General features: G+C 44.7%; 1 protein-coding gene and 2 long non-coding RNA genes across 7 annotated transcripts in view; all 3 read left to right on the forward strand.

Annotated features, from left to right (window-relative positions):
• Positions 1–3: 3 nt before the first annotated feature.
• LOC134158170 (uncharacterized) lies at positions 4–2,555 on the forward strand. Its single transcript, XR_009962625.1, has 2 exons — positions 4–136; positions 2,149–2,555. It is a non-coding gene; the product is annotated as an uncharacterized LOC134158170 (long non-coding RNA).
• On the forward strand, positions 248–1,742 carry LOC134158169 (uncharacterized). The gene is made up of 2 exons (XR_009962624.1): positions 248–688; positions 1,297–1,742. It is a non-coding gene; the product is annotated as an uncharacterized LOC134158169 (long non-coding RNA).
• Positions 2,556–12,269: 9,714 nt separating the features above from the next.
• The window catches only part of SHOC2 (SHOC2 leucine rich repeat scaffold protein), a 70,620-nt gene continuing 59,111 nt past the window's right edge, over positions 12,270–23,778 (forward strand). The window contains exon 1 of one of the 5 annotated variants that reach the window (XM_062607841.1): positions 12,270–12,402. The gene's annotated coding sequence lies outside the window, so the exon portion shown is untranslated. Of the gene's footprint in view, positions 12,483–12,982; positions 13,153–13,405; positions 13,563–23,778 lie in introns of those variants that run through there. The other 4 variants (XM_062607844.1, XM_062607840.1, XM_062607842.1 and 1 more) reach the window with 4 other exon arrangements.

The following is a 23,778-nucleotide window of genomic DNA, read 5'->3' on the forward strand; positions in this document are numbered from 1 at the left end:
CCCGCTCTCGCTGCCTGCCGCTGCCTCCCCGCCCCGCCGGGCCTGCGCCTCAGAGCGGACACCGTCCATCGACCGGCTGGGCCAGGGCGTGCGGGTTCTGCTTTGCGTTGCAAGGCAGCGCCCGGGGATGTGAGGCGTGAATCATCCTGCTGTTCAGCATGTAAACAGTAGTAAAAGCCGGCGTCTTTCAAACACCGAGGGTTTAAATGTCGCCGAGCCTGCTCAGCCAGTGCACCTGTGATCCCCTCCACCGCCACCGGGCTCGCCTTTGGAGGTCATTTGCTGGTGGCAGCAGTTCCCTCAGAATAACCGGCCCAGGGTCGGTGGAGGAAGGTTCACTGCCTGTGCACAGCACCCGGGTGTGCTGTAGTTTCAGACGTTGCTGATGCCCTGCACACATTGCCTGCCTCGTGCCCTTTGCTTCAGAACTGGCAGTAAAGGTTCATAATCCTGCTAACGCAGCCGCAGCAGGCTGTAGCAATTCCTCGCTTGTTCCCACGTTGAGAGCTTCCTTCTTACTACTGCACTGCGACTGGTTGTGGATGGGTAAAATGAGGGAGACCGTGGCTGTTGCTGATCAATGACGGTGGTTTTGCTCTCTCGGGCACTACCACACTGTGGACCCACCAGCTATGGGATCCAAGCCTGCCTTTTGCCAAGAGACCTGTGGTAAAACTCCCAGCTTCCAGTAAGCGGCACCTCTCTGATAGTTATTTAAAGCATCCTCCTGCCATTGTTCCAGAACTATTTCCTTTTTCCTCTGAGGAAAACCTAGGGTAGGAAACTGACAGTCCCTCAGGTAGCCTGCTTCCACCTCACTCCAAGTCTCACCTGCCTGTTGGGTTGGAGGCCAGCAGAGAACCTGCAGAGGGTGGAAGCACATCTCCTGTGTCCTGTCTGTTGTGTGGTCAGCAAGGACAACACTTGTGCTTCGGGCCACTTTGTTGTGATTCACATTTTCTGCTTTCAGGTCAGAAATAAAATGGACGTCCTTGCTGGGAACAGCCTTCTCTACCCTTTGAAGTGCATAGGAGAATTCCCACTGATTTCAATGGGAAAAGCTCTTTTGTCTGGCATGCTAATCTGTCTGCCAATTAGTATTTCATACTGATTGGAAGGGAAAAGGCTACGGACTGATTTGTGAACACTGTGGATGTTTGCTCGTAAACAGTGTGTGCAAATTGAAAATCAGTTATTTGGCAGTTGTTTCTTTGTTTGATCCAGCATCTTATATATGGCTGTGCCTAAAAATGAACTGAAAAGCCAGTTATGACTGAAAATCTTGCACTTGCACAGTTATTCCTGTATTAACAAGCATGGCCTGCAGAGCAACAGAAGGTGGACTGAAAGCAAGGCATTGAAATCAGATTGTACGCAAGGGTTTTTGACAGTGTCCTGATGACCCCCTAGAGTCCAGCATCATGTGAGGATTGGTGTCTATAGCAGTCAGAGCTCATCTCAGTCATGCAAGGAATCACTTTCCAAGGACAGTTTTCCTGCCAATGGAGTTTGTTTGCTTGGTGGTGAGAAACAATGGTCAACTCAGTTTGTTACTTGAGCATTTTAGTGACCAAGAAGTAGAACCTGGCATTGTGTGCTGAACCCATCTTCTTAGCTAGGCAAATGCCAACTTGGCAAGCCTGTCTGGAAAGCTGATAGCACTGGGACAGGTGTGATTGTGGAGATTGGTTTTGACAGTCTCTAGTAAGTCTGCTTTTAAGGCACCTCTTTCCATTGGAAAAGAAAGCATAGTCACCACCTTCAGGACTGGAAGGACTGGATGAGAGAGGCAATGGCATTGTCTGCAGCTTCATATCCTTAAAGACAGGAATGGTTTGGCTTTGAGTAAGGCTGTTATTTATTCACTAGGGTGGTGCTAGCTATAGTTCAGAGGAGGGGAATGTGTAGCATTGAGGACCTAATTCCCCTTCCTAAAGCCCTGAGACTTCAACTTTGGATAAACCCTAGTGTTACTTGGCAAAGCATGAGAGCGGTACCCACAGAGAGGACCACGTGCTCTAGGTTGTGTATCCTTATTTTACTGAAGTCATAAACAAGTTATTCTTGTACACTGCAGAAAGCCTTGCAACCACAAACCCAGCAATAACTTCATAAATGATAAGCTTGTTTTCCTCCCCCTCTTCCCAGATACCCCGAGTGCAGCAGACAGCAGAGATGTGCATTGCTGGAATCCAGAGAGTTTCATAACGTGGCAGCTGCTTGCTGAAAGCCCTGCAGATACAAAACAACGCTTACTTTAAGTCTTGGGAAACATCTCCTACTAAGTAGAAGAAAAAAGCATTTAGGTGAAGCAATGTTGCCGGTCCCAGCTGTTTATGAGGCTTGGGTTCTGTCTTTATGCATTTTAAATGCTTTTTGTTTTCATTCTGCTTTTTGAGCCTTTCAAGTGCATGTTTTCCATTTCTTTTCCATCTGAGAAGAAAGTCTGGAATCAAGTCCTTGCTTTAAAAACAAAAATCTGGTTCAGAGTCCCGTATAATCATGTAGGTCCAGACATGGGGTGTTTAAAAATAAAGCCACTTTCATGAGAATCACCCATCTTGAAGGTGACTTTCTGTTCTGAGTTTAAGTAAATACTCTGTTGGCAGTTTAAGAAGTTTTTAACAACATCTGATCTGCATTTACTTTCCAGGCAGATCTCTCTCTTTTTCCTTCTTTCCTAAAAATTCAGAGCTTGTTTCATGTCTGTATGTGCTGAGATGGTCAGAAATGTAGTGTACCAGCATGCCTGTGATGTGTGTTGAATAATGCATACCAGTGCTTTCAAAAATACACATGCAGGTTGCATGCAATTGTCCCCTTAAGCTGCTGAGTGGTACCATGAGATACAGAGCCCATCTTCTGTGGAGACAGGAGGTGGAGGTGGTTTGTGTTTACTGGGTGGGGTAAGGTGGAGAACAGAAAGCCTGAGGGAATCCCAAATGCCTTCAAGGCCTGGAGCTTGACATCCTGATGTTTAACCCAGTCCTCTTTTTGGAAGGGAGTTGACAGATGAGTGATTTCTTTTAGTTGAGCTTTACGAATCTATTTATTTTAAATCTGTTGTCTGATGCAGTGGTGTCTTCAAGCTGTACTCACAAGGCAAGAAGGAGACGTCCTTATTCAGTGTGGAGATTTATCTTTCACTGCTACTTACATAAAAGTGCCTGGAAATGTATTATCCAAGGGACACAGAAATAGCTTTTTGACATGCTGCTCTATCTCCAGCAGTAATGCCCGGTAAATGCAGAGACCTGGCTGCCTGGCTCATTGCTAAGTGTCAGTCCCGCCCTGGGCTCCCAAGCCAGATGCTCTATGCTGGCATTTCCAGGGGGTTACTGCTCTACTTGTGTGGTTTGAATCGCTGAAGTCTTTGGCCTTGTGCCTTAAAGTGCCAGCAGAGGCATGCTGTAATTGCCCGTAAATGCACCGTCTGTCATATTATTGTTTCATTACTCCAGCTACTCACTGCCACACACTGCTCAGTGTCTCTCTTGCTATCTTTATTTAATTGAGCAGAAAAAATCTGAGACTTGTGCTTCACTTACGTCACTTTGTATTTATCCAGCATCACTGGATCCTACTATAAAGTCCCAGCTTTTGTTTGCAGAAGTCAGTCTTCTGTATAGAAAAGATAATGTCAATATCTAAAGCATATGTTAGAAAGAGAATCAATATTTTAACACATGGTAAAGTCAGACCATAAATCTCTCAACACAGTCAAGTGATTGTATTATTTGCCCTTGAAACACCGCTCCTCCCTCTGGGAAACGAGGGGGAAAGAAAACTCTTGAATAACCAAGCCCTTGTCCTCACAATGCAGGACTGTTCTGAGCTCCTCGCTCTGTGTCGCTTCTTTCTTTTCTGTCTACTAACTCTCTTCTCTTGTGTGTCAGACGCCTGCCTCTTAGAGACCTGTCTGTCCCTATCCCATCCCTGTTCATCTCTTTCAGAGCATAAGTGGGATGGAACCAGTCTCTCCCTATCCCATCACTGTTCATCTTGTTCAGAGGATTACTGGGATATCAGCTCTTCCTTGAGATCAGCTCATGAGGACCAGTTCCACTGCCTACTTGTTGCCATTTCAAACAGCCCTAAGCTTCCTCCCAGGCTTGCAGCTGAACCCTTACTGATGTGTGTTTTAAAAATACTCTTCCAGAGCTCTCTCCAAAGCTCTCCTTGTCTGTATGGCCTATAAAAAAACTCAGCAGCACACTGACTGCTTTTCTTTCCTCATGCTCCCTGCATCTGTGACAAATGTATGTCATTTTCCTGGTCTTCCATTTAGCTTTCAGTCTCTGAATCAGAACACAGCACCCCGCACACAGGATCAAGATCGAGGCTCCTGTGCACTGCCACAGCAATAATGAATATCAGGGTGGCTCGCACTCATTCTGCTCTGTAGTTTTCATTGCTCTCGGCTGAGGGAGTTTCATGATGTCCTTTTGGAATATGGTTGTGCACCTGAATTATTTTGTTTTCAGGGTTTTTTGTATTTCAGAAATCCTCAACTAACATTTTCCTTTACAGGTGTACTCCTCCTGGTAGCGCCTGATAGAACCAGCACCATTGTTGGGGTTGTTGTTCTCACTTCCCATAGCTGAACAATAAGATTACTCATTTCATACTGTTTTCTGGTTTGTTTTATTTTTCATCCATCTCTTTCCTGCAGGAAAGAGCAATTTATATAATGATTTCACTGTGGAATTGACTTCAGGCTTTACTGCTATTTGTCACCATTTAGGAAATCCATCCCTGGCTCCAGGAGAACACTCAATTCCTGCTGACAGTCTGGAATAGGGAGGGAAAATAGATAGCAGAGCTGCAGCTATTGAGACCAACAGGCAGATATTTTATTCCACCTCAATTTTCCCTTTCCAAATTACTTCTAAAGATTTTTTTCCTCTTTGTGAGAATGCAAATGAGGGTTGGTTCTTTGTTTGTTTTCCTGGGACCTCTCCTATTCATCTTCTTCCACATTTCAGGCAGTGGAGCTTGCAGCAGTGACAAGATGTAATCCCAGGTAAAACTGCTTCTGCCCATAGCCTTGGTTAACCTGCTGGCAATAGTACTTGCCTGGGCATGGGGCAGCTGGCTTTTTCACACAGCTCAGCATGGATGTGCTGCCACTCCCAGTCACTTTTAGGACACAGATGAGTGGAATTGTAATAAAGTTGTTCTGCCTTTCTGAGGCTACCAATGCCAGGGACCTTACTCTTCCTTGGCAACTGCTGGAGCCTCCTTCCTTCAGCTTCACACCTTTATCAGCTAAAAACGGTAACAGTACGGAACTGGTTGTCTTCAGGCTCTCTCTTTAAGGGACTGGCTACACTGCTACCCTGTTGTGGCTTTTGAGGACTGGAAGATCAGAGAGGACAGTGGGGAAGTAGAAGGCTGCTCCCTCTTTTATGCGGGCTGGAGGTAGGCTATGCCCTTGTTCAGCAGAGAAAAACTTGGGCTCCGCTTGCATTCCTACATACCGTGCCATACCAGTCAGCCTGGTACTAATCTTCCATGGACCTTTGAAGGCATGAAACAACATGCAGTGTAAACGAAACCCAAGCCACACCATACCAGATCATTGGTGCCAGCCAGTTTTAGAAGGCTGTCTTGTACCACCTGCAGGCATGCAGATCTGCAGTGCTCACACAGCATCGGAGTCCAACAGCAATGTGTGGCATGTAAAAGGCTGGTGAACCCACAGCCACTTAGGATTGAATGCACTTTCCTGGGGAGGAAGTGGCTTTTCCCTTGGAAAGCTCAACTCCCCAGGGCCTGCGTGAGGTCAATGGAAAAAGTGATCTCTTCAGAATACGATTCATAGTGCCTAAGCACAGGCTTATCTTATTGACTGCAGAGGAAGCTTAACCTCTGTAGAGTTAAACCAGCTTTTGTGAATACCCATCCCCTCTTGCTCCTTAACTGTGGGAGTTATGCTAGTCCTGGGCATGGTTAGTCCTTAGTAAGGCACACTGCCTCTGGAAATTCAGGTGCTACACACCCTAGCTAAGAGAAGCTTGTGCACCACAGAGTACAGAATGTCCTGTTGCATCCTGCTTTGTCACTTCGAGTTACTCTGGGATGTCAAAAAAGGATTTTCAATGAAATGGAGTCAAGAAAGGTTAGTTTCTTTAGGGATGGCCTGGCTGTAATCAGCATCTGTTTCAGCTTAGCTGAGTTTTTCATTCCAGCCTTTCTTTCTTTTCAAAGTACAGACAACTGAAGCCTTTAATTTGCCCTGTCTTTCACTGCAGAGAAAAGTAGGAGTTTCTAACAGCTGATACTATCCTGTCTAGAATATCTACACTAAAAAAGTACAGTTTATTTTCTGCTGTGAACGAAAAAGCTCTTACTTGTTTCTGTTGTTTGTAGTGTTGACTTTGAAAGATAAATTGTTTGAACTGGTTGACTCTCTGTTTGTGTAATTGAAGATTAGCTTGCTTGATAGCCTGCTGGATTTGCAGTTTTCCCTTGCACTAGATAAACTGCAGAGCTGCCGGCCCTGGGGCAGTTAGGACACAGCACATATTTGAAAGCTTTGTGTACATACAAGTAAAGAAGAGAAAATCATGTTATGTGTGGCATTCTGGATGTGCTGTCTCAGTATTGCTATGTCCTGTCTTTCCACCTGCAAGAGCTCCTGTAAGACCTAGGAAGTCTGTTGAAAAACTTGCTAACAAGCCTCATAGACAGAGATAGGTGGCTAATGAGTTCAAAGTTGAAGCTGTCAGGACCAGAACTGTTTTTACATGGTAGTTTTACAACCCTAAATCATGCTGCTTGGTTTTAAGAACACAGGTACCTTAATCAAATGTTGTCCTTTTATCATTGCATTTGCTTTCTAGAACCAACTGGAGGAAAAAGTGAAAGTAGATTCATGTCACTCAAGTAAGCAGACCTGGCTCTGAAGGCGTAAAAGGAACAGACAGTAAAAATAGCAACATCTTACTGTACTGTAGCCCCTCAACAGCGAACCACATTTTAAGGTTCCCCTTCTTTGCATCCTTCTTTGTATTGCAGCAGCATATTGCACCAAGCAGCAGCTTTTGCTCTGGTGGGGCAGTGTCTGTTTTCAATGCGATCGCTCTTGCTGTCAGCCGTGCTGTTGGAGTATTGGCTTCTAGGCACTGACATGGCTCTGAAAGCCTGTGTGCATCCTCCAGGTATGGTGTCTGTGCCAGGAGCCCTCTCTCTCTCCCCTTCAGCTCCTGAGTTGTGCCAACTATTCCAGCTTTCCCAGTTTTTGTATATTCATAATAGTAACAGTGGAGCCAAGGTGACATTCAAGGGGAAGGTAAAAAAGCAGTGACAAAGGCAAACACTGTTTTCCTGATTTCCTGATGCTCATAAAATGAAATGGGCTTTCTTGTGCTATCAGCCTTGAAAGCATGTTTCTTTCCCCCAGAACGACTAAACCTGTTGCAGCCCTTGGCTAAGAGACTGAAGCCAAACTTCTGGTAAACTGATGACTCAAGAGAAGGGAAAGAAAGAGGATAGGGCAGGAAGGTCTGGGTCGATTAAGGTGTAGATGACAGGAAGATAAAGCCTAGGACTGGGAACTTGGAGGTTTGAGAAGTGATAGAGGGAGATTCAGATCCACAGGGAAACTGAAACTGGGAATTAGAGGAGTTTTATACTGAGACTGGCTGGGAAGGAACTGGCAGCAGAGGAGGGAAGACACAGGGGAATTCAGTTTGCCAGTAAAAGGAAACAAGAAGAGACAGGAAAGTTAGGGGGATAGGCAGTGAGATGAAGAACCAGACAAGAGACTGAACTAGGAGCTGGTGTGGGGAACCAAAGTTGAAGGCCCTGTTGGAGGCTAAGACAGGAGAAACAGCCTGAGGAAGGATCAAGTGATCAGAGTCTGAAACTGGAGGTCAGGCACAGGGATGGGAACAGAGTAGCAGGGGAGAGCTGTGAGAGGCAGGGACATCCTGGCTTCCAGAGCTGGAAGCGGAGCAGAGCTTCCCCGAGGCTGGCCTTCACATTGGCTTAGCCAGCAAAGAATTTGCCTCTTGTGTTGTCTGCCCCAGCCCACAGCACAGAAACAGCTCAAACCGAGTGTCCTTGGCCAAGGCAGCAGCAGCTGCCTGCCTGCCTGGGGGAGGAGGGAGGCTTTCTTCTATGAGATGACAAGAATTGTACAGTTGGGAGGAGGTAGTGAAAAGGCCACATGACCACGAGAGAAAGGGTCAATTCATTAGTCTGGCAGCCACTAAATTAAGCAAAGACAAGTGGGGCTATGGTATCAGAGGTAACTGACTTCAGTCAAAGATGATTCTAAAGTTGCTAGATTGATCTTGTGGTCAGCTTAAGCAAGCTCAGCTAATTAATTGCTTTGTTTTAGTTCATTGTGTAAGAGCTAGCGCCTAATAAATCACACTGCGTTGTAGAAACATGCTTGAAACAACTGTGCAAATACTAAATAACCTTAGGAATGGTCTTATGAATCCACTGAATAATCCAAATTCCAACACTCATCCCTCTCTGCTGCTGGTTTAGGTGGAGGATAACACTCTGCTGTTGCTGTTTCAAGTGAAAAGGGCAGAGGTCTGTGTTGGACACACAAAGGTACCAGCATGGCTGATGACCCATAGATGTGCTGTGATGTTGCATGATCCTATACTGATAGTTGTCCCTTTCCGGAACAGGTGTTAAAGGAACATTATGAAGGTTGAAAAGCCAAGTATTTAAAAGTTAGGCTATGTCCAAATGAAACTGCTAGTGAGACCTTAACTCAGAACACATATGCACGTAGGTTATGAAATGCTCATTAATTATATTTCCCCTCCTGTTTATTTCAGTGTGAATGGCAGTAATTCAAGATCCTCACACAGTTTTATGGGTTTTTTTTGGGCAATGAAGCTGAGGAACCTCTTACATACTGCCTGTGGATCTATTTTGAGGAGAGATACTCAGGTGCAATACCACAAGGTTCAAAATATCATAGAATCAAGTAGGTTGGAAAAGACCTTTAAGCTCATCCAGTCCAACCATTACCCCAGCACTGCCAAGGCCACCACTAACCCATGGCACTGAGGGACTCATCTGCACGGTTTGTGAACGCTTCCAGGGATGGTGATTCCACCATTGCCCTGGGCAGCCCGTTCCAATGTCTGAGCACCCTCTCTGTGAAGAAATTGTTCCTAATATCCAATCTAAACCTCCCCTGGCACAGCTTGAGGCCAATTCCTCTTGTCCTATTGCTTGTTACCTGGGAGAAGAGATTGACCCTCACCTCACTACAACCTCCTTTCAGGTAGTTGTAGAGAACAATAATGTCCCCCCTGAGCCTTGTCTTCTCCAGACTAAATAACCCCAGTTCCCTCAGCCATTCCTCATAAGGCTTATTCTCCAGGCCCTTCATCATGTTTGTTGCTCTCCTCTGGACCTGCTCCAGCACCTCAGTATCTCTCTTGTGGTGAGGGGCCCAGAACTGAACCCAGTACCTGAGGTGCAGCCTCACCAGTGCTGAGTACAGGGGGATAATCACTGCCCTGGCCCTCCTGGCTAAGCTATCGCTGTTACAGGCCAGGATGCTGTTGCCCTTCTTGGCTGCCTGAGCACAAGCTGCTCATGTTCAGCAGCCATCAATCAGCACCTCCAGGTCATTTTCCACTGAGCAGCTTTCCAACCACTCTTCCCCAAGCCTGTAGCATTGCATGGGGTGGTTGTGGCCCAAGTGCATGACCCAGCTCTTTGCTTTGTTGAACCTCAAACCGTTGGCCACAGCCCATCGATCCACCCTGTCCAGATCACTGTGTAGAGCCTTCCCATCCACCAGCAGATCAACATTCCTGCCCAACTTGGTGTTGTCCACGAATTTACTGAGGGTGCCCTTGATCTCCTCATCCAGATCATCAGTGAAGATGTTAAACAACACTGGCCCTAACAGCCCTGAGGGACACCACTAGTGACCTGTCAGTGCAGTGTCCTGATCCTGAGAGACCTTTAAGACTTCTAGGGTTATGACTCTTACATTCACCTTCTACACTGGACCAGGTCTGTGTTGATGAAGATTTGGGGACAAACACTGCTGGTGGAGGCTGGGAGTAGGTTGGAGCTGAGCTCTCCAGCATCCAGTAGGAGGGTATAAAATTAACTACTCCATTTGTGCAGATTAAAAACAAATCTTGCGTGTATGAATTCTGCCTTTACAAAAATGTCTGCTAGTTCTCATTGTTGGCACGAGTATTACTGTAGTATCAGTCTAATCTCCTAGGACATATTTAAGGAATTGCAGCACAAGGGTGGAGCTATCTGTAAATTTCTTGGCTGAATCCTTGTCTAGTGACAATTGTCCTGCTCTGCTTTATATCAGCTTTTTGGTTTTATGTTTTCTCATAAGAAGAGCAAATCAGTTTTTTGGTTTTTTTTTTTTTTAGTATAAAGAAGTATTTTTTTTTAGATTTCAAATCAAATTTTGAAAGTGAATTGAATAGAAGCAGAAGTAAAATCTCTCACAGAACCGGAGTACACTTGGCGTGTATCCTCTATACGTTCTTGTTAGCTTTCTTGTAGGCTCCCATTAAGTACTGGAAGCTGCTCTAAGGTCTCCCTGGAGCCTTCTCCAGGCTGAACAAGCCCAGCTCTATCATCCTGTCTCCAGAGCAGAGGTGCTGCAGCCCTCGGAGCATCTTCGTGGCCTCCTCCTGACTTGCTCAAACAGGTCCATGCCCTTCCTATGTTGGGCTGATCTATAGTACAGAAGATGTAGGTGTATGTAGACACCTGTGTGTGTTCAAATAAACAACAGAGGAAAAAAATCTTTCAGACTCCAAGCTTTCAGGGCAAAGCTGTATTTTCATGTCTTGTGGGGGATGGGTGCACTGTCTGCACTGAGGGCTTTACTGAATAATGACAACAAATAAACATCCAGCCATTGTGAGAAATACTAAAATTACACCTGGTACCTGGTTTCTGCCCTGTGACCCATTATGATAAAAAGCCAGTTCTGTTTTTAACTGCTCTCCAGCATTTATTAGTAAAATAGCAACATTGAACTCTCTGGCTTGCCAAAGAATCACACAAAGGAAACTGGCAGAACCCAGATAACCAAATATGAGTAGCTTTGTTTCACTGAAACTAGCCTCGATGGTTGCCAGAGGCTGGAAGAACCTGATGGAAATAGCACTTAGATTTGACTATCTGATGTAGGAAATGGCTCCCAAATTTACTCATGGTTTTGATTCTGCTGAGGTTGCTGCTGTTCCTTTTTAATATGAGACAGTGGGACCAGTCCAGACCAGCAAGTACTGAGACCAATTAGTAGATTCCCACTGGCTCTAATGTGTTTTAGAAATTAGAATGTTGAGCTACTACTGCAGTGCAGAATCCATCTAAGCTTGAAAGGGGAACTGATTGCAGCCACCTGAGAACTTAGCATTAAAAAGCTAAACCTTTCTCAGCAAAATACCGAAAGATCTGTTATAACAAGTCTTCAAAGAACTTGCTTTTAAATCCCATCTGAACTCAAATGATGACTGGTCGCAGATGCTCTGCACACTGGAGTATATTTGTCAACATGGAAGTGTGGTTGCCACCTTCTGAATGGCTACTGCCATTTCTTGAGGCCCCAACGTGTTCCTTGCAAGCGAGCTTGGTTGTGCTTAGCTTAAAGCATCTCCTATGGAAAGAGTAGTCAGCACACTGGTGCAAGGTTATAGTAGGTGTCAAATGGGGATGGTTCTCACTTTGTAGAGGAAGGAAACACGGGAATGCTGCAGTGCCCTGCTCCACCTCTTTGGTGATGTCTCAGTAGCTAAAGGTGACCAGCAGCAAGTGCGGGGTAGCTGTGTGACACACGCAGGGCTCTGAAACCTGTTTTGTACCCACTCCTCACGTTAGAACGTCTGATCCTCTGGCCTGGGGACAAACTCTCCAGTTAAACGGTTGGGCTGGCGGGAGAACAGTTCCTGTACCTTCTAACACTTCAATGAGGTGTAGTCAGTGAGCGGCAGAGCTACGGGCCGCCCTCCTCACTCAGGGCAATCGCCACACTAGTTTCAGCGGTGACACGGCGGGGATGCGCTGCCAGGGAGGCTCCGGTGTGAGGCCGCGCAGGGCCGGTTACCTGCTGAGGCTGCCCTGCAGCTGCACCGGCGGGCTCTGAGGGGCGGCGGCTGCCCGGCCCGGCCCGGCCCCCCGGGGCTTACGGGACCCCGAGACAAGCGGCCCAGAGAGCGGGGAGCCCGGCCTCAGCCCGCCCGGGACCGACAGGCCGGCACAGGCCCCTCCCCGCCGCCTCACCGTCGCCAGGGGCAACCGGGCCACTTCCGCCCGCCGCCAAGATGGCGGCGGCGCCGTAACCTGGAAGCGGTCGCTCGCTCGCTCCGCGCCGCGGCGGGCCCGCCCCCGGTGTGCGGCGGGAGGGCGGTGGGCGGGCAGTCCCGTGACGGCTCGGTGCGCACAGACGGTGGCCGGCAGGGGCGGGTGGGGAGGGGGGGTCCGAGCTTGCCTCGGGAGGATGGCGGAGCCGCACGGTACGGGGCAGCCGGGCTCGGGGCCGCGGCTGGTTGGGGCGGGGGGGGGGGGGTTGGCGCCGCCGCCTGGGCAGGGCTGAGGCAGTGGCTGACAGCGGGCGGGGTGGGCCTGGCGGCGGCCGGGAACGGCGGCGGCGGCGGGGGAGGCGGGAGGCCGCGGGCACAAAGGCGGGGAGGGCCCGGGCAGCAGGTAACCGCGCGGGGAGCGTGCCCCGTGCCGCCTCAGAGCGGGGGGGTGGTGGCGGGAGGCAGCGGGGCAGCCCTCGGGGCTCCCGGCACCGGCACCCCGCGAGTGTGTGTGTGTGTGTGTGTGTGTGTGTGTGTGTGCGCGCGCGCGCTCCCGTGCCCCGGCGGGGCAGCCCCGCCCGGCACTGCCGGGCCCCGGGCAGGTGGGGCGGGTCGGGCCGGGCCAGGCTGGGGGCCGCCCGCTGCGAGCGGCGGGGCCGGGGCGGGCGGTCGACCCGCTGGGCTTGGCGGCAGGGCTGCCCCGCTCCGCCGCGCTGCCGGGCGATGGCAGCGACCAGCCGCCGCCACAACAACAACAGAAAGAAAGGAGGAAGCTCCGCTTTACAGCTTCACCTCTCCTCCTCCCCTCCAGCTCCCGGTGCCGAGAGCTGGCTAAGAGAAATCTGAGGGACTTCGCGTGTGTGTAATGGCACTGGCGCTCAGCGTAATGATTACATCTGCCTCTGTGTGTGTGAGTGCTGTCCCCCACCCTCTCCTATAGGCGTGAGGTTCTTTTCCTGTTTCACCCGATGAATTTATTGTGGCAGTTCTGATGGAGACGGACAGGCAGAGCCTCCTTTCAAAAGTCATCGCCTTCCTGCTTAGCCAGGTGATTTTTGCCAGTGTTTAAACGGGAGAGGTGTTACAGAGAAAGGTGTGTGACAGCCATGTGTGGCCGTAGAAGGTGTTTTCACCGAGTTGTATGTATCTTTCTCTAGGAAACGGTTAAAAAGCTGTAGTAATTTTAGGTGGGGTGAACGGCTGTTGACTAAAATCGCGACTGGGTGTGGGCTGTGCAGGAATTCATCAGAGCTGAAGTTTGGTGGAACTGTCGCCGCTTTACTTTACCCGCAGGTATGGACACGGAGTAGAAAGTCGCCGTGTGTGAGGAGGGAACTATGAAGTGCTGAAGTAGTGCTAGTGGTTTTTAACTGACGTGGTTGAGCTGGGACTGTGGAAGCATACGTTCAACTCGGCTCTGCACATGTGCAGACACTTTTGAGGCAGAATATTCATGATCAAGGAGTTGTAATTGTGCGTGTTGTCATTGCTGCAGGACTTGGCTGGTTTTTTTTTTGTCTATCAGAGCAGAAATTAAGGTGGTTTTAGTAATTACCTTCATGATTTTTCTCCCGTTTCTTGTTTACACATTTGACTTTCTGCTTGTTGTTGTTTTTACCTTGTAAACTGCCTTTTTATAATCACTAGTCATTATGGGATGCTTCTATTTATAAAATCAAGGGCTTAAAGTAGGTGGTGGTCAAATTAAGTTACACTTATTTACAGCCATATTTCAGGCATATGTTGTATAGTGATCTTGATATAATCCTACTGTGGTTTTGGGGAGGATTTACTGTATCCTATGAATTTGTTATTACACTGTTGTGAGTACATTTTAATTTTAGTAACACTCTTATCCTCTTAATTCCTGTTGACTGATTTGAGTTTGACTGTTCTGGCTTTGGATGTAATTATTCTTTGCTCTGGATGAGTAAAATGGGAGATTACTAATTTGAAGCTGGACTCCTTTTGTTTTAGGCTGGTGTTTGTCAGCCGTCAGGGTTTCTGTACGTGTGGCAAGGCAAAACATGTACATCAGGCAAACCCAATTTTATATGTAATCTTGTAATACAGAAGGATGATTCCAGACAAAGCTCTCCTTGTGTCCACAGCATTCCTTTGAGGAATGCCGAGGACTCCTCAAAGAGGATGCTGTCTTCTGCCACATCCCTCTATTCTGCTCTTTCTAGAAACGTGAAACAATCCCCAACGTTTTCTCTTAGGGGTGATGGCAAGGGTAGGGTTGATAAACAGTGCTGATTGCCAATAGCTGCTCTTCCCAGTCTAGTTTTTCTTTCCAGCGTGACATATCTGTAAGGCAGGAGGTGCTGGGAGGGGCGTTCCTTTGTTATGTTGACACTTAAATCGCACTGACGGGTGTATTCTCCTCCAGGAATTCTGTGTGATTTGAAGGGATTCCTTCAGACGAGGAATATTTTCTCCAGCTGCACCCTTAGCCTGTGCACAGAAATGAATTGCTTGGAGGATCGCTGTGCGTGTGCCTTTCAGGAAACCCTGGGATTCATTGTGACTTGGCTGTGGCTTTCTAGAAAAGAATGTTTCTGCTGAAGCGGGGTGTGTGTGTGGCAGTCCCAGCTTGTCACTGCATGAGCTGACCTCTGTGCAGCACCCCTGCAATAGCTGGATGCATGTGCTGCTTACGTGTGTGCATGGTACTCCTGCATGTTAATTGAATTGAGGCTGTAAAAGTATTTTGTGGTTGTTATGAACGTGAAGGATCACATTTTGTGATCCCGTCTTGACAAAGCTTGAGGAAGCCCTGCAAATAACCGGGCTGACTTTTGGGACGGTTTAAAATGTTGATAAGGAAATAAAACTGCGTTAAGAGAAACCAGATATTCCAAAATACTATTGTGGAGAAATTTGGGTGGGCTCTAAAATAGGATGGGTCTCTCTAGCAGCAGGTTCTCCTTCGTGTGTGAAGAAAGATGAAAGTTTGCATGCATGGAGGAAGGGGAAGGCAGTGTTTGCCCCTTCTTGCAAGCCTTGGCCCCAGGATGGCTCACCCTTGATGCCTACCTTTTCCCTGCCTTTTGGGTGACTCTGCTTTTCCTGGGTGCAGGGCAGTTTGTGGCCCATAACAAGTACCCCCATCCAGTGCTCTATACCCTCTCACTCAGCTTGGCCATTGGCATTTCCCACCCAAAATGCTTCAAGGCTGTTTGCTTTTTATTTGATTTTCTTATTATCCTCCCGTAATTGAAGTGATGCTTGCTTTCCTGCCTGTCATTGTAATACCTTGTATTTATTCTTACTGCATGCAACTGCATCTCAGAGGAGGTATTTCTGTTCTTTCTCTTTCTGATGGGTTTTGTGTGTGTGAGAGAGGGCTGGGAAGGACACGGTAGTGAAGATTACACAGCCAGTTGTAACTAGATTGCAGAGACAAAAAGAGCCCTTGTTTACATTATAATTGTACCGGCTGACATATTCTAGTCTGTTTGGTACAGTAGTCTTGCTGTGTTACAAAATGTACCGGGATAAAATGTAACAGGTTGTATAATGAGCAGGTAATGTTTGCAGTATTAGCTAGTGACCTTAATTTGCTTGTTTTTTGCTGCGTTGCTTGGGCTTGATGGTGTTGTGAAATAGATGTAACATACTATTAAATCTGGGCATTCTCCGACACCAGATTTGGTTCAATAAAGGCATTTTCCATACAGCAAAACAATGGTCTCCAGGTAAAAGGGGAATTTTAATTACTAAGAATTTTTCCATTATTAACCTACAGATAATGTATATATTTTGTAAAGAAATTATGCAGTGTTATTTTCTTTCAAAAAAAGTAATTTCAAACTGCATTGTTTAGTCTGTTTTAAGATTGTTGCAGTTTAAGAAGTACTTTTTTTGTGTTGCTCTCAAAGAGAAATACATGAGAGAACAGAGCCTATCATAATTGTGGACATGCTGACTAGCATGAGAATATGTCAAGAGACTGTGAACTGGTGTGGATAAATACTGGGATGCGTGGTCAGACTTCTTCAAACGATCTATATACTTGGTTCTTTTAGTCCCGTTTTACTATTAAAGGTGTACATGAAAAAAAATAGGAAAGACTTGAAGTATTTCTTTGCTTTCGGGTTCTCCACAAAAGCATCTTCTTTTCAGAGTGGATGTACATTAGATCCTGATTTGCACACCTGCTTCCCTTTATGTTACAAAACGCGTTGGAGAGTATTTTTTGCCTCAGGAAAGCATGCAGCTGGTTTGTTTTAGTATTTTTTAGACTAAAGTTTGCTCTTTGTCTGTTAGTGGTGTTGCAGAGAGGAGCAGCGCTGGGGAGGGTGAGCTCTGCCCCAGCCCAGTTGTTCATCTTGAGAAACATGCGACTGGTGCTCATAGTAAGTTGGTTGTAGCTTGCTCTTACCTTTGCCACGCTAATCCTCTGTGTGCTTTTGTGTCTTAAAATGCTTCATATTCTGGAGTGATCCAGCAGACAGTATTTCTGCCGAGCCGTGCTGATCCCATGGATATTGTATCTGGTTCAGCAAACCTGCCTACCCTGTGGTCGGAGGCTTTTTGTTATGCATGCATCCTAATTGTTCTTCTGTTGGCATTGTAGCAGACTGAAGGGGCTGCGCACCAATGCAAATAGCCTTTCTAATACCTTACGCATTTGCATTATAATGGCTGCATAAATATTGCAGCACATCTCAGTTCACTCTCTCGATACTTTGACTGCTCGGCTTTAAAATAGGTTCTTTCTGTAGCACAGATCTTGTGGTTGGGATTGCTTCGCAGAGGGGTTCTGAAGCGCATCTTTATTAAATAGTGAAGCCTGTTTGCGATGCGGTGTAATTTTAACTCACCCGTGTTGCAGTCTCCCACTCCTTGCAGCCCACAGGTTCATACAGGCGCTTGGAGGGGAAAAAAAAAAAAAGAAAGCTTAAGCAGTTTTTCACCAACTATTTCTAAAGTCACTATATTTGGGGTTGCAAAACATGTTTGCTCGAGACTTGGTTTTGCATTCATTTCCAGAAATCCTATAGATGTCTGTGGGAATATTTTGCGCATAAGGAATGTGCAGTATTGTGCCATCATTGTTTCACTGCTGAAACATTCAGTGACTTATGACTATCTTTACCCAGAAGCACCCCAGTTTTCCTTTGAAAGTGTTGATGCAGTGATGTGACTGAAAGGAGACACTTTTTGGGAACTGGTGGCAGGTTGCCATCCCCTATCTGTCAAAAGTTTGCTTTACAAAGTTGTTAGAGCAGGGATTGGTATCACTTGCTTGACTCGTAATGATTAGTAGATGCATAGAGATTTTTAAATCATCATAGAATGCCGTATGTTAAAGGTTTGGATTAATGTCTTGTAGCTACAGCCTTGTTATTAATGTATTGTGACACATTTTGGAAAGGGTAATATATTAAACTTTTATATTTTTGGCTAATCAGATGTAGTCCAGGGTTCACTCTGTTTTAGTGGTTTAGTTTCTGAAACCTACAGCAAGAAAGGTGTATTTGAATCAGCTGTTCATGTTTTTAAAACTATATCTGATGTTAGCAGCCTGTCACTCTTTTCAGTTGTTTGCACGCTTCAAAGCAGTGGTAGTTGTTGGGGTTAAGGATATGATGAATGACCCTGCTCTTGGAACTAAAATTAAGAAAACAGTTTTCTGGAACAGTACATGATAGTATTGCAAGAAACCATAAATTTACTGAGAACTTCTCTGTGATGACTGATGATTCACTTATACATGAAGTATTCTGCATTGTGCTGCAAACAACATACAAATGACTATAATACAGTATTTTTAACACTTACCCTGTCAAAGCCTTGTGCTTTGTCTGCTAAAAGTTTAGAATATTTCTAGAGATGGGCACAAAAATACAAGGTTAAATAATGTTAAGTGAAAGCATAAAAATAATCTTGAAACCCTGACACCTGAGAACCTTAAGCTGTAGTATATGTATACTCAGTAATTACCCAGTAGCTATTACAGATAATGTTAGGTTAGTACCTAAAAAAAATATGACAAAACCACTTTAGGGTTTGCTGTTGTATTTAGATCTGTGTTTTCAGTGTTTCCATCCTAATTAGGGGATAGTATTAAACTGAAATTGAAGATGTGTTTCAATGACAGTTTGAATGGTCAGAATGATCCATTAGTCTAGCAGTTTGTGTTGATTGGGAATGAAAATAAATGTACTTTTATGTAGAAATACCTGACTGACCAGGGCCTGACATTTATTTTTAACCAGATGCAGTAATGATCACAGGGAGTTGGGCTTCTCCTTTTTCTTTTGCCTTTATCCCAGTCATCTAAATCTTGGCAAATAGGGGATTTTGCTTTCTCTTCATTATGAGGCTTCTCTCCTTGACTGGGAGTAGTGGTAACCTGTGTTTTGTAGCGTGTAAAATGTCCAGTATTCTGTATAATCAGATTTCTCAACAGTTGTGGGATTGTTTTGATGGCGAAAGTTAGGATAGAATCTGTTTTGTAACACAGCGTTAGTCATGTTTATTGATAATTGTCCTGAGAGGAAACACTCGCTTTGGGTCAAAATGCTTTAAAGGAAAAATACTCTTTTCTTACTGTTTTAAATCCTGCATAGTTTTGTTTTTTCTTTAACCAAAAGAAAGCAGTTTAGTGTCACTGTAACTTAGTTTGTGTAGCACAGAAGTGAAGGTCCTAGTAAATTTATAGGTAATTGGCTAAAGCTATACATACAGTGCAGCTGCAGGTGCTGCTGAGTAAAGTGCTTTGTGCTGTGGAAGAATTTGGTTTTTAGCTTCAGGGTTCTTTTCCTTCATGTTATACCTGATCCAGCAAAATGCTGGAGTTTGTTCCATCAGCATTTAAAAAAAGGTGAACTAAATCCTATAATCACTTCCAATGTCTCCCTTCCAACAGCCCCCCCCCCCCCCCCCCCCCCAGTCAACCCCCAGCTGTCCAAGAGAAGGAAATAATGGAGTAATCCTTATTCTCTCTATTAGGTGAACTCTTGTATTTCTGAAATTGTGATGTTCAGACTTTCGTGCTCTTTTATATTCCCCTTCCCCGTCCTCTTTGAGTTAGCCACCGGAGAAAAGCAGAACTGTGTTTCTTTCAATTCTGCCACACAGAGAGGAGTGGTCTTCAGATTGCCTTAGATACTAAGTCCTGTTTAGAAGCATTTAGTTACATGGAGTCACTATGTGTTGCAGAGAGAAAATGACTTCATTAGCAAACTATATGGCTCCTGGAGGCATCAGGTGGCTCAATATGTAAACAAAAGTCCAGAGCAGTCAAAAATAGAGCTTTATAAAAAGAAATAGTGCAGAAAAGTGACCTCCTAAACAAGGAAGTGAAGGGCTACCAGAGAATCTATCTGTGGAGTCCTGCAAAATGCTGATTATAGCAGAATATGAAGGATTTATCATGAAAACCCGTTTTGCTGTTCATTCTGACATAGCATTTAGAGTACATGATTTTTTAAAAATGGTTCTTGTAGAGGACTGATTGTATGATCAAAGGGCTTAAAGCCAAGAGAATCCTATAAAATATGCATAATTTGGTGATTTGCACTGTTTTCTTATTGAAGGGATGGATAGGTTAAATGGAGCCTCATTTTAAATGTTCTTGTTAACATACTAACTCTGTGACAATTACTTTTCTAATAGGTTTTAAAATCCGATGGTTATTGTGCAGTATTTGAAAAACCTAGACTAGTTCTTATTAAAGAGAATTTGATAATACCGGCAGTTACATGAGATATATTGAATTTAAGATTCTGGATTATTTCATGTAAAGGGAAATTTATGCTGGTAAATAGCATGAATTAAGAAACCTGGGAACTTGTCTTCATGCACCAGGTTCTGGTCTTGTAAGTCTCTCTTAACTCTTTTGAGTTCCTGGACAGTGTGCAGCTGATGGCAGATTTCAGGTGATCATATTTGTTTTTCACAGGGGGCTATACATTTGCTTTTTGGGAATACTCAATTGTTTGGCAGCTTTCTTGATAGCATATTGTGTGTGGTAGGCCTAGTTAGGAAGGAAACAGAAGTTTAAATATTATAGCCCTGAGTTGTAATTCGTACAATAAATACAACAACTGGGATTATTTTTTCCCCCTGATTTCATCCATAAATTTATTTTCTGTGTTTTAGATCATCATTAAGCATGTTCTTACAGTAGCTATTTCTCTCTTTCCCGATAAGAAATCTTCACATAAATGTTGGTAGTTACTTCTTGCATTTAAACCATACACTGCCTTGTCTTTTAGAACTGCTTTTTCACAGTCCAGCTCTTTTGAGAAGCCTTAAGTCATACCCAGGCAGCTATCGGGGTTTCAGTTACACGCTTTCACTGTAGTATCATGTTTTCTGCTTCTGAGATGCTGTTTATTGAACCAGTTAGTTGCTGGGTACAAGCCAGAACTTTCTCCTGAAATCAGAATTAATGACACTGGGACAGTTTCTGTTCCTAACTGGCAGTGACAGTTAACGTGTGACAAGGACGTGGTTTGTATCCTGCAACCTTGGTACTTGCCTGCGTCTGTGCCTATGCTCGGTCCTGCTGAAATCAGTGGGGTAAACTTCAGAGTATGGATCACACGTTCACATCATAGATTCTATGGTATGTCTGTCTTGGAATGTTTTTGAAACCATTCCAGCTCCTCTGTAGTCAGCAGATGGGATGCATACGCCTTCATTAACAAGCAGTTAACTCTGCTGGTATGACTGAATTTTCATCACGCTCCGGGTCTCTGACTTGGCTCTTTCTGCGTTCCAGCTCCCACTGTTTGTTCTGCTCTCTCCAAGAAGAAATCAGCACTAGCATTACATGCTCCTGCCCTCCTGTGGTAACAAAACCCTAAATGTTTTTCTCAAAAATCAGGTTGTGTAAAAATAGAAAGAGAAGAGAATAAGGAACCACTTTTTTTTTCTTCTGGAGTAGCTGCATGCAACTCTCAAGATGTATGTTTGCTTTTCGTGAAGTGTTCTGCTTCAAAAGCCCTGACAAAATCATAGTCATGTCTGAACATGCTGTTACAGTATCAAAAACACGGTGTAGCTTTTTATAGCTTTGAATTAACCTTCTGGCCTTTTTGCATGATATGTGGTATCCCTTTTGCATTAGAATAGAGAAACTAAGGCACTGAAATTACAGGCTAGATTAGCAGCCACAATGGGGTTGCTTTACCTTTCCTGCAGTGACTTGGTGGGAGCTGAAACCCAGTTCCAGCAGTGCCTTGAAGAGCCTGCCCAGTGGGGTGACCCCTGCCAAGTTCACTGTGAGTAAGAAGCAGAGGTGGATCTAACCCCAAACTCCTCGCTCCTTCCAGACAAGTGGAAGGTGGAGCAAGACAAATGGGTGTGAAGCCTTTATTGCCATGAAATTGTTGTCAGTAATAAAAGCCATGGAGAGCAGTGTGTTTGAGCTTTGAACATGAAGTGTGACAAGAGGTCATGTTGCCCAGAAGGATCCTGAAGTGGCTGTAGTCAGTATGTGACCTCTTGTTTTTTTAATGATCCTCTGTATTAGTAGGACATACTTAGTATATGACAGAAAGCTGCAGTCATCTTGGTTTCAAAGCTAACGGTGTATATAAACTATGGATATACTCCTTCAGTCTCTTTAGGCAAATGTTTATGTGTTATTCTCAACATGTAAAGTCTTGGAATGAGAAATCTGTGTTTGTCACAGCTTTCACTCCTGTGACTTCCAGTGTCTACCGAAACTGTTGGTTTTTTTTTTTCCCCTGCTTAAACCTGCTTCATGTTAGCAGGGAGACTTTCACAGTTTGCACACCGTTGTTTCTTCAGGCCATCTTGTTGGCTGTCTTTCAGTAATATTTAATATAAACTGATAAGCTGTATACCATGGCAATCTGAAAGTAAGCTTTAGAGCTGCTTCTGATGATTTTTCTCATTGTTCTGTACTTTTACAATGTCATTTTTGGTCCCTCTTTATCTTTGAAACCAGTTAACAGTGAAAATACATTACACATTGTTCCCACAAAAAGAAGTGCTCCAGAATAAGTTTTGGTGATCTTTGCTGTATAAAATTCTTACTTTGTGGCACAGGAACAAGTTTGTTCGAAGCACAAGGCTGTATAGAGCATGAAAACTACTCATTGCTACTGCTTGTCTCTGTTCCCTTATCCTGGCATAACGTACGGTATGCTGCCTCCAGTCATCATAACCAAGAGTATGTCCGAGATTTCTTCAAGTAATGGCTCTGACCATTGAGTTATTCTGTTTGTAATTCTATCTAGAAGTAAAAAGTTCAAATGAAAATAGGGGTAAAGAGCACAAAAGGTTTCTATGTGAGTGCTACTTTTAAAATGCCGATTGTTGTCTAATCATAGAATCATGGAATGCTTTTTCTAAATGGAAATCTTGTATTGATTTGAACTTTTCCAATGATAAAGAAACAACTTGTTTTTCATGTCTGGAGATGATAAGCAAAGGATAATGAGCTACAGAGAGGGTTTGAACGGGCTGTGTATGGCTGTAATGACTGCTCAGACCCTTTTCTCCCTATCAGGTTTTCTTTCCCGCCTAAGCAAATTTCTCAAGCGGTGGAGGGCGAGATGGGCAACAGTCTTAGATATTTATTTTAATTATGATTTTTATATAAGTTAAGTGTTGTATAACCTGGTTCATGAACTAAATGAGAAACAAGTTAACAAGTTTACATTTGTGGGGTTGTCCTTTGATGGCCATCCTGTATGTATTGCAGGTGTATATTCATTAGTACAACCAGTGCTGCTTTTCAGTTACCAAAAGTAAGTGGGCAGAACTTGATTAATGAATTAATTCTGGAAATGTTACTTTCTGCCCAGTTTTGGACCACTTTTCAGGTGGCTGCTCTAATATGAGGTTTACGTTGACCCTTTGTAATAGCAATGATAATTCCAGAACCCAGACACTTAGGATTAATTTGGATTTTGATTTTCCTTGCTGCCAAAACTCTTTATTACTAGCTTGCAAGTGCTCTAAGGTCTGTTATCAGTCAGATCAGGGGGAGAGGTTGTGTGGTCCTTTTTCTTCATCTAATGTGACCCATGGGCACTTTACATCTCCCTGAGAGTACTGTTTGGTTTTGATTATTATTAATATGCAGCTTTGAGCACTGCCTAGCACTTGCAGCCTAATGTAAATAAAATATCCCAGCTTGAAAAGCAGTGATAAATGGAAGTTTAAACATGTGGTCACCAAGCAGACTAATGAGCCAGTGTAGGGTGTTTGGTTCTCCTAAGTCAAGCTTTTCTTTTGCCTGTAAGGTTCACTTTTCAGTGTGAGGTGTTCTGATATACTGACACTGTTGTAATCGTACCATTATAAGTTACATATGTATGTATGTGTATCTATATCTATATCTATATATATATAAAAAAAAATAAGAGGGGAGGGAATTATTTTGCATTGTTTGTGAAGTTCACCAGATCCACTTGTGGATCACTCCCAGCTTTATTTTGGTATTTCTGATGACATGTTGTCATTCTTAAAGTAGTGGTGTCGCTTTGATTCAAATTTGCTAGTATTTGAAACAGCG

The sequence above is a fragment of the Pezoporus occidentalis genome, unplaced genomic scaffold (assembly GCF_034315485.1).
Source record: "Pezoporus occidentalis ecotype Australia unplaced genomic scaffold, CSIRO_AGI_Poc_V1 ctg127, whole genome shotgun sequence".
Lineage (NCBI taxonomy): Eukaryota > Metazoa > Chordata > Aves > Psittaciformes > Psittacidae > Pezoporus > Pezoporus occidentalis.